Below are 19,478 nucleotides of genomic sequence, written 5' to 3' on the forward strand. Positions count from 1 at the left end.
TTGCCAAGGACTGCCTACCCATCCAAGTAGACTTTCCCTCTGTGTCTCCCGAAACCTGCCGTCTGCTTGGTTTACACGTTTACTGAGGAAACAGAAAAGATCCAGAGGTCCCTCCCATTTTCAGAGGAAAAAATGACGCTGCTCTTCCATTGCCAGCAGGACAGATTTCTAGTTATTTTCCCTTTCAGCGACGATGGCTTAGTTGGCTTGTCCACACTTGTTTCCTCATGGTCTCTTAGCTTGCTCATTCATTTATTCTTTCATTCACGCATGCATGCATTTTTTTATGAAACCCAGTCGGCGTGCCATGGGCGGACTTTCACAGAGTTATGAAAATTACTCTGATTTGTGCCCACCTCGTTTTGTTTTGTTTTGTTTTTTTGCACACTCCGAAAAATTAGAATAAAATTTCCTAGAGGGTAGGAATTTTTATCCCTTTGGTATTTCTACATCCTCGGTGCCTATATCAGTGCCTGGCATACAGTAGTTACTCAGTATATATTTACTGAATGAATAGATACGTTGAATAATTGTGCGAAAATAGAAAGCATAAGATCCAGTGATTTCTCCCACTCTTGGCAGTGTTCATATGGAGCATCCCATCTGTCGGGGATGCTGTGAGCACGGTTTTTCAAGTCTGAGTAGTATGAACAAAAAATAATCCCCTGTGAGGAGCACCCACTTCACTTGAGGCCAGTGACAGAAAACCAAATAATCACAACAAAACAAGTGCTAGATTTGGAAGCCTGCGCAATGTGCCAAGAGAGCACGGAGGAAGGGAGGCCTCATGCTGTGCCTGGAATCATCAGGGCCAGTTTCATGGACCAGGCCACTCGAGATGTAGGATTTGACGAAGGAACAGGAGTTAACTGGGTGGAAGCCAGCGTGTCTCAAAGAAATAGCAGAAAGCCTGTGCTAACGAGCACGGCAGCCTGAATGAGGGTGAGCAGTGTGGCTGAAGGAACCGGGCACCGGAGCAAAGCTGCAGAGATCAGCAAGAAATCGTTCGCAAAAGGCCTTGTACACCCGGCCGAGGAATTAGAGCATTATCCCGGCGGCAACGGGGAACCGCTGAAAGTGTTTCAATCACAGAAGGGACAAGACTGATGTTTTTCCTCGGGATAGGAGGCCTAGCACGAAGACAGCGGGGAAACCAGGTAGATGAACAGAAGCAAGGAAAGACCGGAGGCAGGAAGACGAGTCCAGAGTCTCTCAAGGCATCTGAGTATGAGGGGGCCAGAACCCGAACCAAGGCAGTGAGAGCGGGCCTGTGGTGGAAGGTGCGGACCTGTGAGCTCTTTAAAGTAGAATCAATACGTTCTGGGGCGCCTGGGTGGCTCAGTCCGCTAGGCGTCTGACTTCGGCTCAGGTCATGATCTCATGACCATGGGTTCGAGCCCCGCATCGGGCTGCGTGCGGACAGCTCAGAGCCTGGAGCCTGCTTCGGATTCTGTGTCTCCCTCTCTCTGTCCCTCCCCTGCTCGTGCTCTCTCTGTCTCTCAAAAATAAACAAACATTAAAAAAAAAAAAAAAAAAGTAGAATCAATGCGTTCTGGAGACCAACTGAAAAGAGGAGGCCGGTGAAAGAATATAAATGAGGCACAGCAAAAACCAAACCACATCAGACACCCTCTTCCTCCCCAGGGCCCTGCAGAGCTCCTCCCACGTCAGGGATCTCCACAGTGCCCAAAGGCACAGAGGCCAAAGAAATCAACACAAAGCCACTGAACTGAGATGCACATTTTGTGTTAGGGACATCCTGTAGCAAATGAGGCCAGCGAGGGTCCTGGACTCTCCAGGAAGGGAGCAGGAGGGCCCTGGAATTCAACCAAAGCATGGGGGTGCTCCCTAGTCTGGTCACCATCATTGCCATTTGCTCATTCGATCATCCAGACTGTGATAAACTCTGGAGACGCAGCGATGAAGCAGGTCTGGTCCCTGCCATGGAGGACAGCAGAGAAAAGCTCCCAAGATCAGGATCCAAATGCGAGCAAAGGATTTGGGGATTTGCGTACACAGAGCGGGCGGAGTGGGATTTCTCACGTCTGTCTCGAATGAGCGCGCAGTGTCACAGACAAGAAAACAAACTCATGAGCACATTGCCCCTGTGAAATACTGCCAGCTAGAAAAATTAGAAGTATTTTTTAAAGATCCAAAACATTGGGAGGAACTCAAATCCTAGAGTGACTCCAAGAAAAGCCTGACTCTGCTCGTGGTTCGTGAGAAGAGTCTCTGTGTGCCCATCACGGCTGCAGGTTTTTGGTTCGGCCCGGGTTTGTGTTCCCGAACGTACTGCCCATAACGTGCCACGCTCTGTTCTAGCTACTGGAGATTCACTGTTAGACCTCTCGCCTGGACTCCCGCCGTAGCTGCCGATCTCACCCCTTCTCTTATAGTCTACTTTCCACAAAACGGCCCAAAATGTCTTTTTAAAACCTCCATCAGACCACGCCATCCCTCGCAACCTTCTCTCCCTGCAGAACTCCTCACCCCCTTTCTGCCTTCACCTTCTAACTTACTGCCCTTCCCTCCTGCCACTCTGTTTTGCTGCCTGCGTACTCCCCTGTAGCGAAGGCGGTGTTCTCTGAGGTTTCTAGACCACATCAGGCGCGCACCTGCCCTAAGACCTTTGCATTTACTGTTCTCCCTGCTTCGAACACCCTTACCCTAAAGATCCCCATGGGTCACTGTTTCATATCACTCAGGTCTCAGATGCCAGCTTCTCAGAGGCTTTTCCCCTCCTCGCCTTATCTGAAGGGGGTCCCAGCGTCCCTGCCGGCACTCTCTGGAACACCATGGTTCGTTTTTTTTTTGTTTTGTTTTGTTTTTTTTTTAGCATTTTTTTTTCAACGTTTATTTATTTTTGGGACAGAGAGAGAGCATGAACGGGGAAGGGGCAGAGAGAGAGGGAGACACAGAATCGGAAGCAGGCTCCAGGCTCTGAGCCATCAGCCCAGAGCCCGACGTGGGGCTCGAACTCACAGACCGTGAGATCGTGACCTGGCTGAAGTCGGATGCTTAACTGACTGCGCCACCCAGGCGCCCCCATGGTTCGTTTTCTTTACAGCGCGTATTACCTGCTGAAATCATCATTGTTTCTGTTAGCCTGTCTACTGGTTTATCGTAGACTATAAACCCCATGGTAGCTGGAAACCTGTCCCTCTTGTTCGCCTTCTTGCTGACAGCATCTTCAGGGCCTCGGCCGGCGCCTGGCCGAGTGAGTGTCGTGTTTGCTGAGAGGATCAATGCTGCCTCTGCAGAACTGAGCAAATACGGGAAAGAGGCACCAACGAGGGGGGCTTCAAACCTCCTGGGAAGCTGGAGGGCAGAGAGGTAAACGGTTAAAGCCACTGGCCGCACAGAGCAGTCCGTTTCCTTCCTTCAAAAGAACAAGAGCACACAGTGTTTGGACAGCAGTTCTGAGGCTATCCCTAAACACGATTTCTTCTCTGCGCCACGCCCCCCGCCCCCCCGTTGGCACCTTATCCCACAGTGTGTAGCGTAACAATGAGCAGCATGTGGGGTGCATCATTCGCTCTACAGATCTTAAGCCAACACTACATGCCAACGGTTTACAAAGGCCTCCGCACCGACCTGGTCTCACGTAATCCTTTTGTGAGATCGCTCATACAGATGAGGAAACCGTGCGGGCTCAGGTAATTGCCAAGAATCTCTATGCCGATTAATAAGGGAGCCGGAAGCAAACGTTGGTCCTCCGGCTCCCCGAGGGCTCCTTCCACGAAGCCTCCGGGAGTTTAGTCATTTCAGAAAGGACCAAGAGAAAACCTCTCCTGCCAGGGCTGGGTCAAGGGAGTGAGAAGCCCAGGGCGGCTGGAGGGGGTATGGCTCCTCCCTCTCTCTGTTCCCCAGAGAAAGCCACCCGTGCTCTATCTTTTGGGGTTGCCCACGGAGAGAGGAATGCCACCCCTCTGCCCTGCTGCCTACACACCAAGGGGAAGCTGGTGATTAGCCGCCTTTATGTGCCTTTTCCCCGGCTCGTTCTCCTGAAGCCTGATTTATTTTAATGCCATTTAATTTCTCTTAATTTTCAAATGTTGAAATATGGAATTAAATCATATCATTGCCTGAATGGAGAACAAAGGGGCTCTGGCGAGCAGTCAAAATCATCTCTCTGAGCCACGGCTGGGGGTTCTCTTGTACCATCAGCTCTAGGGCACTCTGGGCCTCCTTCAACAAGAGGGTGCCAGGGGCAGACTCCGAGGATGGGAGGGCGGTCAGCTGTGCTCTCTCCCCACTCCTGTCACGATTCCCCTCGAAGCCAACTCCCCCACTGCTTCCTCCTGAGGGGCCAGAAGGCACAGGCTCAACTCAGCTCTTCCAGTGTCATAGCGGAGAGAGGACGCTGATGTGGCAGGGGGTGGCCAGAGCCTCTGGAAAGCTCCCGAGCAGAGCAGTCCCACAAAGACCCTCAGCAGAGTCTGCGTGGCTCCAGACACAGCCTTCCTGGACGGAAAAGGAAGTGGGGCACGGTGCAGGAGCATTTGGGGTCTAGAGCATTACTGGTCATTCTGTGAATGCCCTGCAGTGTTGTAGGGGGAGGGGACTCCGTGCAGGAGTGCCAGCCGAAGGCCATCAGGACACTCAACCAGCTCGGGGCCCGGTGTAGGCCACACATCCAGAGAGTTGAGTTGGCTGGCCATGCTGATCTCTAGAAACCCAGTGAGATAACAGACACACCGGGGACTTCACCACTGGCTTCTTTTATGATAAATGGGACAGATCCCCTTTCCTGACCCCTCAAAAGTAAGGGAGGTTATTCATTTATTCACTCCTTCCTTATTCGTTGAAACGCCCACCGCAGCATGTGACAGAGAGCGGGAGAGAGAAAAAGCACGCGGTCCAAGAGGGGTGGGAAGCCACCTGGAAAAACAAAGCAAAACACCTGCATTTCAGCATGTCCGCAGATGCGGTGTTAAAATCCAGAGGAAGGGACTGCTCTCCGCTGAAGCCTTCCCGTCAGGAAGAGGCATTGGAATGGAACACCGAGGAACAGGTGAGAAGGAAGCCGTGAACAAAGGCACAGAAGAGGAAAGGACAGGTTTACTGAGGTGCCCACACAGGAACTGTGGGGCGAGAAGCTTCACGTGCAGTGGCGAACCAGGCCGTGGAGAGCCTTGAGTACAGGCAGGTGGACAGCGGCCAAACACAGGAGGCCCCTCAGGGTTTCTGTGTAGAAAAACGGCAGGCAGGCCCAGAAGGGCGTTTTAGGAGGGGGTTCTTGTACCAGTCTTTTTTTTTTTTTTTTAAACGTTTACTTATGATTGAGAGAGACACACAGAGCGTGAGCAGGGGAGGGGTAGAGAGACGGGGAGAGACAGAATCCGAAGCAGGCTCCAGGCCTCTGAGCTGTCAGCACAGAGCCCGACGCGGGGCTCGAACTCACACACTGCGAGATCGTGACCCGAGCCGAAGTCGGCCGCTCAACCTACCGAGCCACCCAGGCGCCCCGATCCTGTACCAGTCTTAATACAATTGGAGGGTGAAGCTGGGAAGGCGTCAGGAAACTATTTTATGTAGTTTAACAATAACAGCCACTACTTCACGGGGTATGGTAAGGACCGAATGGGAAAATCAAAGTCAAGCATTTGGCAACCGAGTATCTGTCAGGTGGTAAACTCCTAGAACAGTAACTATCCCCGGTACCGTTACTATTTCGTAAGAGCTTATCAGACGTACTCAGGTGCGGGTGGTAGGGATAGAGAAGATGGGGAGGGACTTCTCGGACACTAGCAATATTCAGGCAAATAAGGCAGAGGAGTCAAAGATAAACTTGGGGATTGTGAGCCAAGGTGACTGGAAGTCCGACGGTGCCGTCAACAGAAAGTGGGAAGTCAAGAGAAGTAGCTTCTAAGGACAAAGACAATGTCAGTTTAGCAGAAACTCGGTTTGAGGCGCCGAGGTAGCACCTTATCAGAGATCCTGTGCAAGTGGCTGGAAACAAGACATTGGGCGTGGGGAGCTACAGTGACAGGAGAGCCACCATCACGGCACCAACCACTCAGGGAGACTGCCGAGGGCCAGTGGGGGAGGGGAACGAGAGGGAGGAGAGACCCCTGGAGAGGAAGAGCAAGGGGGCCGCCTAGAGAACTGAGGGTCCTGGAGAGCTCAGTGTGGTGGAAGCCAAGAGGGGGCGAGTTGTCTGGATGGAACTGTCGATCTTATCTGATGGCGGGGAAAGAGATCAGAAACGAGTTCCCATATCTGGGGAAGTGAGAAGTCCTCGGCGGACGGCAGTTGAGCAGAGGGTACCGAAAAGTGGGAAAGCATGGGGCTAAGTGAATGAGTGACGTGACGAGATGGACACAGATGTTTACTCTAAAATTTCAAGAGTTTGGTGAAAGCTGGCTGGAAAGGGAGCAGGAAGGGGTAGGAATTGGATGAGGGACATTCTTTTCCCGACGGCTGAGCATTCTAAGAGTTGGAGGGAGGGGATCCAGTATGGAGGAGAAAGTGCACAAGGCAAGCTGATGAAGGCAGCGCAGGGGCAGCCGCCAGGCACCCTGCAGGAGAGGAAGGGAGACCTTTTCTACTCCGAGACTAGTGGCAGGGCAGGTGAGGAACGAAGTGGGCAGGTCCGGGTGCAAAGGAAGAATGCTGACCAAGTGCACACTGCTTGGCTTCATTCTGTAGGACGAGCGTAGCAGTGCCCGGCTCTAGGGGCCTCTCTTCTCAAATGGTTTCAGAAACGACCACAGGGAAGCCAGGGCAGGATTTCAGTTTCCAGTCCCACTTGGGGATCCAGGCCCCCCACGAACCAGCGCCCCTGCATACGACCAGGGAGGCATGATTTGTCATGGCAAGTATCAAAGCAGTACATTTCATCCAGGATGAAACAGAGCTGTTGTCTTGGGTAGACGTGATTCTGTATACCATCTGCAAATATGCTTGATTCTGGAATTAGTCTTTATTCACTCTCCATGTTATCAAAAACGACCCATATACATACACATACACGTATACATACACACGTACATATGCATATACTTGTGGTTCTCCCTATCTAAACATCTTGCTCAATAGTCTCTATGGATCCAAATACGGATCTGAATCCTCCTTACCCTTCCAGACCTCAGAGATCTCAGGTCTTTGGCAGTTCACCCGGCGTTGCAGCTCAGCAGACGAGGAAGTGTGTTTTACATCTGCTGGAGCCACTTTTCCTTCTCTTTTCCCTACGGCGCCTTGTCAGTGTGGGGTTTAGAGCGCCCATACAAAACACAGACAACCAAACACAAGCCAATCTCATTGAAGAAAATGGGGGAATGTCTTCCTAGAAGAGCAGCTCCGGCTTGTGGGCTAAAACAGAATGAGGAACCCATACCCCTCCCTCACAGGCCACCCAGAAGATGCCCAAGAGTTTCTACTGAGGCCTCCCAACTCCCTGCCTTGGTCTCTCTCCCTACATTCCAGTCTCAACATATCTTCCCAAATGCAAATCTGAGCAGGCACTTCAGTGCTAACAACCTTCCTAAAGCCCCCACTGGAAACAGTGAAATTCCTTAGCACGGAGTACAAGCCCTTCAAGGTTTGGCCCCTAGGGTCCTCCAAACCCCTCTCCCAGAATTGTACCCTCTGTCTTCAGTCATTTGGAAGAGCCATTATCCGTGTTAGGCCTTTGCATATGGATCCCTTGGGTCATAACACTTTCTCCCCACTCCCTTCTCTGCTCTCACCAAAGCCAACCCCTACCCATCCTTTCTTTGTGGGATGGCTGTCCCTAGAAGTCCTCCTTAAGCCCCTAGAAGAGGTGATCTCCCTACATGCTTCCACTACACCCAGGATTTACCCACCACTGAAAGCAATCACTTTATACGGTAACTGCAGTTAACTAGTTGATGATCTCTGCTGGAATGAATGTGTGTTTATGAGGAAAAGGACCATTCTATTTCATTTGCCTCTGTACCAGGCAAATGGCTGGCAGAGTAGGCTGTCGTTGAATACTTACTGAACAAATAACTAATTGAATAAATGAGTGCTTTTTCCTTTCGGAGACCGATACGTTTCGGAACTTCACCAAATATTTGAACCTCTAGGCAAAACCCCCAGGCTTGAGTGAGGAGGGGGTTGCCCTCTCTTCTTACCTAACCTTGGTAGCTTAAAGGGAAGCCAAGACGTGTGACCCATTTCCCCAAATCCAGATTGTGAGCAGGGATGGACCAGGGAACAATGCCCCAGTGACTACCATGGACAATACCAGCAACTATGCCCAAAGACTGGCTCAGGGACAGGGCAGGGATGGGGCAAGAGCACACTCCCCCAGCTTCAGGGTTCCAGCCCAAGAAGGAGCCTAAAGGAAGGAAATGTTTTTTTACAGGGTGAGTTTGTTGTCCTTGTTCTCTTTTCTCTCATCAGGAGACCACGGAAGGCAAGTACAAGAGACACCAAAGCGGAGATCAGAGGACCAGGAGCGGAGAGGAGGGATAACTTGGCTCTTCAAGTTCATTCGTTCCTCCAGCATTTACTGAGTGCCTACAGCATGCCAGGCACAGTGCGAAGTCTTGCGGTTACGATGTGAAGAAACACGAGCCATGTTCCCTCTCTTCATGCAGCGTCCTGTCTAGAGGTGTGACTAGCATTACTCAATCACGTAAGTAAATTTAATGTGCATCTTTAAGAGACTTCAAAATAATAGATTCAGGTTATGAGTGTATAGAGAGGCTGGCCCAGTCAGAGAAGGTCTGGAAGGCTTCCTGGAAGAAGTAACCAATGAACTAAGAGCTGGAGGTGGAAGAGGAGTATATGAGACAAGAATAGGGTTGGAGTTTAGGGGTGCTGGAAGAACAATAAAGCATTCTGGGTACAGAAAACTGCATGAACAGCCTTCCTATCTCCATCAAGCTCAAGAAGGACTTCAACCAAGTTCATTTCTTTACACTCCATCTGCTTCTTCTCAGCCCAATATCTGTATTTTATTTAAAGGAAAAGGCTAGGAAGTGGACCTGTGGGCGGGGGCTGCCGGTAGGACTTGTAGATGGTAAGCTGGGGTGATCAGCCCCCACCAAGTCACCCTAAGCTCTGGGATCAATCATCCTGGGGCGAGGAGGTACAAGGCACAAGAACGCAGGTTCCTCTCCAACTTGGGAGGCCGGCACAAAGAAAAGCCGGCGGAAGGCCAGCGCCCCAAGAGTGCACGGGTCCCCCTATTTCAGGAAGAGCATGGCGCAGCAGCTATATTTGAAAATCGAGGTAAACAAGAGCTCGCTCGGCTCAAGTGGATGGGGCACAACAGCTGTGGAAGATTAATCACACGCGGCCGCAAGTCACGAGGTCGCCAGAGGCCCTGAGGGTTCCCTTTCGGTGCCCCACCAGCAAGCCGGCTGCTCGCCCATCACGTACCCAACAACTCCCCAGTCTCGGGTGTTTCTTGACCATCATGGGGCTCGGAGCCTCGCTGCCTGCCCTTCTGAGGAACTGCCCCAATTTCTACCCTCTGCCCAGGAGCCCCAACCACCAAACGTTCAGGGTTTGTTTTACAGTCGCCAGAAAAGACCAGCGAGTGAGTGAGTGAGAGTGAGAGAGAGAGAGAGAGAGAGAGAGAGAGAGAGAGGCGGGCAGCAAGCGGGTAAATTTATGGCACTGCATTAAAGGCATTTGTTCTATTTAACCCCCCCCCCCCACTCCCTCCACGGTTAAAAATAAAACACACTGAATAAAGACGAAAAACTGCTTCCCACCCCCCACCCCCGGAGCAAATCGCTTTCTACATCTCCCCCAGTGGCTCAGGTCCTCGGAGCAGGTCAGGCAGGGTCTGCAGAGCAGCGCTAGCCTCCGAAAGAGGGCCTGTGTGCGTGCGTGTGGTGTGTGTGCGTGTGTGTGGTGTGTGTGTGCGCGCGCGCGCGTGTGTGTGTGTGTGTGTGTGTGTGTGTGTGTGTGTTGGGGGGGGATAGTTACACACCTCCCTTCTCTCCACCTGGCCGCGGCCCGCCCAGACCCCCGCGGTCGGGAGGGCCCAGGACCGGAGAAGCCCTCTCTCTCCCCGCCCCCTTGGCCGCGGCGGGCGGGTGCGCCGGGGCTGCGGTTCCCGACCCACGGCCGCGGAGTCCCGGGGTTGGGCGCGCGCGTGCGTGTGGGGCCGCGGGCGCGCGCCGCGGGGGACCGCTCTCGGCTCCTAGCCCCCGACCCCGGCGGGCACTCACGGCCCCGGGAGCGCCGCACGCCCCGGCACGGCCGGCACACGGGCACACACGCAGCCGGCCCGCGCCGCAGCATTCGGTCCCCCCGCTGTGCACCCGCCGCCCGAGCGCACACAAATGCCCCGGCGTCTCGTTCTGCCCCCCCACTCCCGACCCCCCCCCCCACCAGACACTCTGCCACAATACCACCCCCACCCCGGGCTCCGCAGACAAAACGTTCACTTTCCGGGGCACCCTCCCCCCACCTCTCCAGGCACTAAAACCCACAGGAAGGCAGCCCGTATGAATGATCTTGAGAAATAACTTAATTAACACAAGCATTCCCAAGCGAGAGCCCTCCGGGGAGGGGGGGGGCACCCCAACCCCCCAGCCTCGGCCGCCCGCCGAGGGGGAAGGGCAGGAGGCTCACCCCATTACTCACCGTTTCCTCCCGGTCTCCAGAGCGGAGTGGCCAAGCGAGGGGGAGAGGAAGGTGCGCGACGCCCCGCCGCCCGGCTGCTCAGCGGCCGCAGCGGCTCATCGCCCCCGCGGGCTGCCCGCCGGCCGCAGCCGCGTCCGGGGCATGTCAGTCGGCCGCCGCCGCCGCCCGCGGGGCTCGTGGGCTCGCAGCCTTCGGCGGGGCGCGCGGGCTGCGGCCAGGGCAGGGGGCCTGGAGGGGAGCGGGGAGACCCCCCCCCGCCGAGGACCCCCGGAGGAGCCCGGGCCGGGGCGCGGGCTCGGGAACTGAGCCCGGGGAGGCCCGGAGTCCCGGCCGCCGGCAGCGGGGGGATCCCTGCCGGGAGGGGCGGGAAGGCGGGCGGCCCGGCGCGCCCTGGCGGCTCCGAGGGACCCCGGCTCGCGGCCGCGTCGCCGGGGCTTTCCCGGGGCTGGGCGCGCGCCGGCTCTCCGCCTGGCACGCCGTCACCGCGGGGGACGTGTCGGCCTCGCCGCGCGGAGGGTTCGCGCGGAGGGGCTGGTTTCTGGGCGAGCCGCGAGCTTTGCCCATTAAGCTGCAGCAAGAAGCCAAATCAAAAAGCCAATCTCCAAGCCTCCCAACCGAACGTCACCCTATCAGCTGGGAGCCAGGGAGCCGCACCGAATGACAAGCCGCGCATATTTATCCTCGCGCGCCGAGGGGGATTTTCAGATAGCTCCCCGAGCAGCCGCGGGCGAGTGGACCTGCGCCTCGCGGCCCGAGGGCCCCCGGGGGTCCGAACGCGGGCGGAAGCCCTCGCCCGCGGCCACCCACCCAATCGCGGAGCCCGGCGCCCAGGCGCCTCCCGGCCGGCGGCACTCCCGACACGGCGGCGCGTCCTGACCTGGATTCCGCGGAGTCCGGGGCTCCGGGCGGCGGGCGGGGAGGGCGGCCAGGCGGGCGCGCGGCACCGGCTTTCCCCTTGTCCTCAGGAGACGCCGCCTGCAATTCCGAAATGAAGTCTCCACCAACACATCTGTGGTTTTTAAATATAGCAGGGGACGATTACCCAGGCAGGGTCCACCCAGGCCTAAGGGAGGAGTTGAGGGGGGGATGGAGGTTGGCAGGGGAGGGAAAAGAAAACTCCCTTTTTCCCCTCTTTTTTTTTTTTTTTTTTTTTCCCCTTCTGTTCTTGGTGCAGAACTCTGTCATTTTCTCAACCCAAATCAAACAACAGCTTGTGCGAGACGCTTGGGTGAGCGCTGGTATGTTGGCTTTTGGGTTTTTAAGGCTAAAAATAAGAGGGGGCTGCGTCCCAAATTGCTGCCTACCCTGGGCCTGGAGCCTGGAGGAGAGATGGTCTTTTGATGCAGCAGCAGAAGTAGGGTTTGGGGCTTGGCTCAGACAAAATGTACACACGCAGCCTGAAATCGGATGCCTGTAATTTCTTCTATATTTGTCAGGCGTGGTCCTGGAGGCAGGAGGGATGGCCAGGCCTCCCCTAAGAATGAGGTTTCATCTAGTTTATCGGTGGCCATTAGGCAGATCTAAAACGAGCTTGGTGGCTGGCTGGGCCTTCGTAGAGACAGCAGTAGGGGTGCTGGGGCAGAACAGAAAGGTGGGAAGTTGTTCACCTCAGGCCTCTGCAGCCGGAAGCAAGTACCAGGGGCCAAAAGAATGATACTTAGCAAGTATCAGCACCTCCTTAAGGCCAGGCGCCTTGCTAATGAATCTGATTGCATTATTTTATGTCATCCTCGTGAAACTCTGTGAGATAAGTAGAATTATTAACTCCACGTTTCTGTTGAGGAAATTGAGCTTGGAGAGGCCAAATAACCATCCCAGGGCCACGAACAGCAGAGCCAAGGATTGGCATAAGGTGGAACCAACTAGAGTTTTCACTGATAACCACAGCAGTATGTGCAACTCCCAGGATCCCCAGCTCCCCTGAGTTCTAGAACAAGATTGGTCCAAAGAGACAAGTGGGCATAGGAGTTAGAAAGTGTCTGAGGGGCGCCTGGGTGGCGCAGTCGGTTAAGCGTCCGACTTCAGCCAGGTCACGATCTCGTGGTCCGTGAGTTCGAGCCCCGCGTCGGGCTCTGGGCTGATGGCTCAGAGCCTGGAGCCTGTTTCCGATTCTGTGTCTCCCTCTCTCTCTGCCCCTCCCCCGTTCATGCTCTGTCTCTCTCTGTCCCAAAAAATAAATAAAATAAACGTTGAAGAAAGTGTCTGAGCCTAGGACGACTTGAGTTCTTTTCTGAGCCCTTGACTCAGTGCTCCTTCAGCACATCATGGGTGGCTTCCACCCTGAGTTGAGTCCCGGAGGTGCTCCTAACCGAGCCTTGTGATCTCAGCCCTGCACCTTCATGGCCCTTGAGTTCGGTGGTTAGGGCTGAGACACTGACTCTGTAGGATTTCAATAATTTCTAAAGTTTGAGGATTTTAGGGTATGTCACTGGTGGGATTTTCTTTGTGTCTGTTTCCATGGAGATCCACAATGTTGATCTGTCCACAGTCAAGACCAAGAGATGGCCAGCGGGCGCATAAATTGGTGTAGCTTTTAGGGGAGGGCACTTTTGAAAGATATATCAAATTCCTTAAAAAATGTGAACTTCTTTTGACTCAGTAATTTTACTGGGAGAAATTTATTCTAGGGCAATAGTTAAGGGTATGCTCAAATACTTACAAAGATATTCATGGTAGTGTTTAGAATAGTGAAAAATTGGAAACATCTTAATTTTTCCCCCAGAATTGGTTGAAGTCGATCATGTTATGGAATGATGTATTCTACCATTATAAAAATGCCAGTGCAGCATTCCACGTACTGACATGGAAAGGTTTTCATGATATGTTATTGAGAGAGAAGAAAAAACAGAACGTGGAGTGTGTGTGTGTGTGTGTGTGTGTGTGTGTGTGTGTACGCACGCCCCAGCAGCATAAACATACCAAAATGGTAATGGTGGTTGTCTTTGCGTGGTGAGATGCCTACTGGTTTATTTTTCTATTGAAATCAAATGTGTCGAGGCATAATTTACATACAAAAAAATTCACCTGTTTTAAGTGTACACGTCGATGGATTTTGACAACAGTACATACAAGGACAACAACTGCAGTCAAGATACAGAATGTTTACATCTCCCCCCTGAAGGCTTCTAGCTCCTTTGCAGTTCTCCCTCCTCCCCGCCCCCCCCCCCCCCCCCCCCCCCCCCCCCCCCCCCAGCAACCATTGATCTGCTTTCTGTCCCTGGAGATTAGTGTTGCTTGTTCTAGAGTTTTCTTCTCTTTGTGTGTTTCTAGCTCTCGCTCTTTCTTCGAGGAACATTACCCATTCACTGAAACAACAACGGCGACAATACAGACAGAATGGGTCTTGTCCTTTTTTTTAGAACTACCCACAAACTGCCAGGAGCCTCCTCTTCTTGTCACCTGTGGCAGGGTGTGACTGGGTAGAAAGGTAGGAGGTGAGGGAAGCGTCACACGTTCACCCACTGCTGTAGGCAGAGCGATGCGTGTGGGTTTATCTGACCTCTAGGTACACCGAAGCGAACAAAACCCAGCCCTCCCTTCTGAGCCTCTGTGTCCTCACCAGCTCCATGGAAGAAGTAATAATAACAATAACATCCACCTCATGGGGTTGACGTGAGGATTCAGTGGCTCAGCAAGGACTAAACTGTTACGGGCTGAAGGGTGACCCCCCCACCCCCAAATGTGTAGGTGGATCTGGTAAACCTCCTGCGCTTCAGAACGTGAGGTGAAGAGGTAGTTAGTTAAATGAGGTCATGAGGGTGGGTCCTGATGGAATGACTGACGTTCTTATAAGAAAAGGAGATTAGGACACAGACAAGGGGGAGGGAAGACCACGTGAAGACACGCCAGGAAGCAGCCATCTGCAAGTCGAGAGAGAGGCTTCGGCAGAAATCAAAACCTTCTGACACCTTGATCTTGGACTTGTAGCCTCCGGCGAGGGAGAGAACATATTTCCGTTGTTTGAGCCACCCAGCCTGTGGTATTTTGTTATGGCAGCCAGAGCAGACGAATTCAGAATCCAAGTATTCTGGCTGATTCTATGTGTGTTTGCTATATTCCAACTTTAAGGAGTTACCTGAGGTTATTTGGAAGCTTGAAACAACCTGACTTTTAGAATTAAAAAAGGGGGGGGGGGGGGAAGGAGACCAGCTTTTACTGAATGCACGCTATGACACTGTGCTATACACTTTTATGTGTGTTTTTTCACTCCGTAAATATTTGTGGAACACCTTCGATGTGCCAGATACTATTCTAAGTGCTGGGGATACAGCTATGGATTGTGAAGGTAAAAATCCCTGCCCTCATAGAACCTACATTCTCAAGGAAGACACAGATGATAAAAATGAATGAACACAGGGGCGCCTGGGTGGCGCAGTCGGTTAAGCGTCCGACTTCAGCCAGGTCACGATCTCGCGGTCCGTGAGTTCGAGCCCCGCGTCAGGCTCTGGGCTGATGGCTCAGAGCCTGGAACCTGTTTCCGATTCTGTGTCTCCCTCTCTCTCTGCCCCTCCCCCGTTCATGCTCTATCTCTCTCTGTCCCAAAAAAAAATTAAAAAAAAAAATGAATGAACACAATACACGGGGCAGTGGAGAAAAAAACAAAGCAGAGGAGAAGGGTAAGGGACTGCTGGGGGAAGGAGGGGACACCGTTTGGCTTCTTAACTGAAGCAGCTTGGGGAGTTTGTCCCGGAAGCTTCATTGAGAAAGTGGCAGTGGAGTGAGAACTCAAAAGGGGAGGGGAAGGGAGCCATGTTGATGCAGGAGGCGGTGATGCCCTTCTTTCTCCAGGGGCTGGCAGCCCAATGGGGCAGATGGTGAATATTGAGAGCCCGCCACGTGGATTCTCTCTTATGCCCCATTATTTACCGTGACGCCCCAGGGCTCCACAAGTTGGTGGCACATCGCAAGGAACAGCGCTGCCTGCCTTTGCTGCCTCTACCTCTGCTAGTTTCAGGCACGGCTGTATCCAGGTGCCAGCCTTCCGCGGCCCTGGGACTAGAAAATCTGAGAGTAGCTGAGGAGAGGAAGAAGCAGACAATCAAGTTGACGCTTAAGGTAAGTCCTGGAGCAGCTCTGTCAGAGAGAGAAAAGTTTCATAAGGAATTTTTGACAATAGGGTAGTTTAGTAAGATCTAATTCTTCCCTGTGGGTTATATAATTTGTAACCTTCTTATAACTTATATTTCCAGAATCTTTCACTGAATTATTTTTCTTCGGTTTTCCCTTAATGAAATTGTCTACTGAAGTAGAACACGCATATAGACAAGCGCACAGGTCGTAAGTATAAGCTCAAAGAATTTTCACAAAGCGATTATAGTTCATTGAATCATCACCCAGAACAATAAATATTATGTGTCCTCAGGTCCCACCCAGTGACACTTCCTTGTCTTCAAAGGTAGCCACTCTCCTAACTTCTGAAACGCTACCTGAGTTTAATGTGATTTGGGGATTTTGTGCAAAAGGAAGCATAATGTGTACTATTGTGTCCGCTCACAGTATGTCTGGAAGGTTCACCCAGAGTGTGTGTGGCAACTGTTTGTGACTGGTCTTTGCTGTGGTGTTTCCACTGAACGAATACGCCACAGTGCAATTTTTTATTCTCGTCATGGTTGACATCTATGTTGTTTCCAGTTATATGTATCTTTTGGCTATTTTGAATAATGCTGCTATGCACACTTTCATACGTGTGTTTTGGTTCACATGTGTACTGGGTTCTCCTGGGTGTTTACCTCGGAATGGACTTGATGGCTCGTGAACATGCAGCTATAATGGATAATGATGGGTTTTAGCTGCTTGTAGCCGTTAACACCTGCCCCTCCCCAGCATTGCGGCATCACGTTGCTGGCAGTGCTTAGTATTATCAATCTATTTGATTTTAGCCATTCCAACGGGTGTGTATTTCCCTTTAATTGTGCTTGTCATTTACATTTTCCTACTGACTCTGGAAGTGGGAACTTTTTCATACAGTCATTCGCTTTTGAATATCCTCTTTTGTTAAGTGTCTGATTGAGTCTGTGGCTTATTTTTCTATAAGGTTGCCTTTGTCTTACTGACCTGTGGGGGGGTCTTTACATATTCTGGATATGAGACCTTTGTCATTACATGCATTGCAAATATCTCCTCCCAGTCTGTGGCTTGCCTTTTCGTGCTCTTCATTGTGTCTTTTGATGAATAAAAGTTTTTAATTCTTAGTTTTGTTGTTGTTTTAATTTTAGAGAAAGAGAGAGAGAGAGAGAGAGAGAGAGAGTGTGTGTGTGTGTGTGTGTGTGTGTGTGTGTGTGTGAGCAGGGGAGAGGGGCAGAAGGACACAGAGAATCTTAAGCAGGCTCCATGCTCAGTGGGGAGCCCATCATGGGGCTTGATCCCACAACCTGGGATCATGACCTGAGCCGAAATCAACAGTCAGAGGCTCAAGTGACTGAGCTGACCAGGCACTCCTAAAAGTTTTTAGTTTTCGTGTAGCACAGTTATCATTTTTTTTTTCTCTATCCTAAGTGCTCTCTGATTCTTTGTCTGTCCAAGGTCATCAGGATATTTTTCCGTGTTATCTTCTAGAATTCTTAATTTTTATCTTTAAAGTTTGGATCTATAATTCTTCTAGAATTGTTTTTTTTTTAATTTTTTTTAACGTTTATTTATTAACAGAGACAGAGCATGAACGGGGGAGGGTCAGAGAGAGAGAGAGGGAGACACAGAATCGGAAGCAGGCTCCAGGCTCTGAGCTGTCAGCACAGAGCCCAACGCGGGGCTCGAACTCACGAACCATGAGATCATGACCTGAGCCGAAGTCGGCCGCTCAACCGACTGAGCCACCCAGGCGCTCCCAGAATTGTATTTTTTAAACGTTTTCATTTGAGTGTAGTTGACACAAACATAAGTTCCAGGTGTACCACGTCATGATTCAACTTCTGTGTATATTATGCTGCACTCCCCACAAGTGTAGTTACCATCTGTCACCGTATAACACTATTACAATATCATCGACAATATTTCCTACAGTGTGTCTTTTATTCCCGTGACTTATTCATTCCACAACTGGATGCCTGGATCTCCCATTCTTCCTCACCTATTTTTGCCCTTCCCCTCACTGCCCTCCCCTCTGGCAACCACGAGCTGGTTCTCTGTATTTATAGGGCTTTTGATTTTCATATCTTTTTTGATTTAACGTAAAGAAGGGGTGAAAGTTCGTTTTTTTCCCGTGTGGACATACAAATGACCCGGAACAATTTGTTGAAAAGAGATCATTTCACCCGCAATGTCACCTTCTGATACAAACCAAGTATTGGTGTATATATGGGTCTGTTTGTGGACTCTCTGTTTTATGGGTTTATTTTTCTATTCTGTACCTCATATGTCTTCATTTCTATAACTTATAAGAAATCTTGCTATTTAGTAGAGCGAGTGTTTTCGCTTCGTTCTTTTCATGAGTATCTTGGTTATTCTTGTATACATACAAATATGTATTTATTTGCAATTGCATATAAATTTTAGAATCAGTTCATTGATTTTCACAAAAATGCCTGCCGGATTTTTATTAAGATGGCACTGAATCTATAGATCAATTTGAAGATAATTTACATCTTTATAATATTGAGTCTTTTGACTCATGAACAAGGATTAGCTATCTATTTATTTACATTGTCTTTAAATTCTCCCAGCAATGTTTTGTTTTATTTGTTTGAGAGTAAGAGGGCAGAAGTGAGAGGCAGAGAGAGAATGCCAGGAGGGACAGAAGGAGAGAGCTGGGAAGTGGGGAGAAGAGAAAGAGAGAAGCAGGGCTCACCCCAAGTGGAGCCTGAGCTCACCTGGAGCAGGGTTCCAGCTCACGAATCGCGAGATCACGACCCAAGCCAAAGTCAGCGGCTTAACTGACTGAGCCACCCAGGTGTCCCTATTCATTTCTGAGAGAGAGACAAAGAGTGCGAATTGGGAAGGCACAGAGAATGAGGGAGACACAGAATCTGAAGCAGGCTCCAGGCTCCAAGCTGTCAGCACAGAGCCCGACGTGGGGCTCGAACCCATGAACCATGAGATCATGACCTGAACAGAAGTCAGATGCTTAATGACTGAGCCACCCAGGCGCCCTCCCAGTAAAGTTTTAAAATGTATAGGTCTCACACATATTTCTTTAGATTTATTCCTAGGTATTTAGGTTTTGTTATACCAGGCAAATCGTATTGTTTTCTTTTTGTTGTTAAACAAAATTTTATGTTGTATTGTTTTTATGGTAAATAAAATTCAACTGATTTTTGTGCACTTACTTTGAGTACAGTGACAGCACTAAAATTTTTAGTTCTAATAGTTGCAGACTGCTTTGTTCATTTTCCTCATACATGATTATGTTTACGAATTTCTTCCTTTCAAATCTCATTTTTGCACTGGGTAGGATATCAAACACAATGGTAAATAGAAGTGGACATACTGGGAATCTCCCTGTTTTTTTCTTTTTTTTTTTTTTCAACGTTTATTTATTTTTGGGACAGAGAGAGACAGAGCATGAGCAGGGGAGGGGCAGAGAGAGAGGGAGACACAGAATCGGAAACAGGCTCCAGGCCCTGAGCCATCAGCCCAGAGCCTGACGCGGGGCTCGAACTCACGGACTGTGAGATCATGACCTGGCTGAAGTCGGACACTTAACCGACTGTGCCACCCAGGCGCCCCTCCCTGTTTTTTTCTTTATCTTAATGTAGTTCCATTAATAATGGATAACAGTTTCGGTGTTTTTATTAACATATTTCCGCAATAATAATATATGTTCATAATCGTGGAGAATATTTCCTATAGTTCAATATTTTCCCATTAAATATGATGTTTGCTGTATGTTCTTTCTAGAAAATCTTTAGATTAAGGAAGTTCCCTTCAATTCCTAGTTTCTTAAGGTTTTCTGAAATATCATAAACTTGTAT

General features: G+C 50.8%; 1 protein-coding gene across 7 annotated transcripts in view; it reads right to left on the bottom strand.

Moving 5' to 3' along the window:
• The window catches only part of SLC8A3 (solute carrier family 8 member A3), a 146,853-nt gene extending 135,271 nt beyond the window's left edge, over positions 1–11,582 (bottom strand). For 6 of the 7 annotated variants that reach the window (XM_011283305.4, XM_011283308.4, XM_011283301.4 and 3 more), the window contains exon 1: positions 10,573–11,098. The gene's annotated coding sequence lies outside the window, so the exon portion shown is untranslated. Of the gene's footprint in view, positions 1–10,572; positions 11,099–11,449 lie in introns of those variants that run through there. The other variant, XM_045060130.1, reaches the window with a different exon arrangement.
• Positions 11,583–19,478: the final 7,896 nt, after the last annotated feature.

The sequence above is a fragment of the Felis catus genome, chromosome B3 (assembly GCF_018350175.1).
Source record: "Felis catus isolate Fca126 chromosome B3, F.catus_Fca126_mat1.0, whole genome shotgun sequence".
In the NCBI taxonomy this organism is placed as follows: domain Eukaryota; kingdom Metazoa; phylum Chordata; class Mammalia; order Carnivora; family Felidae; genus Felis; species Felis catus.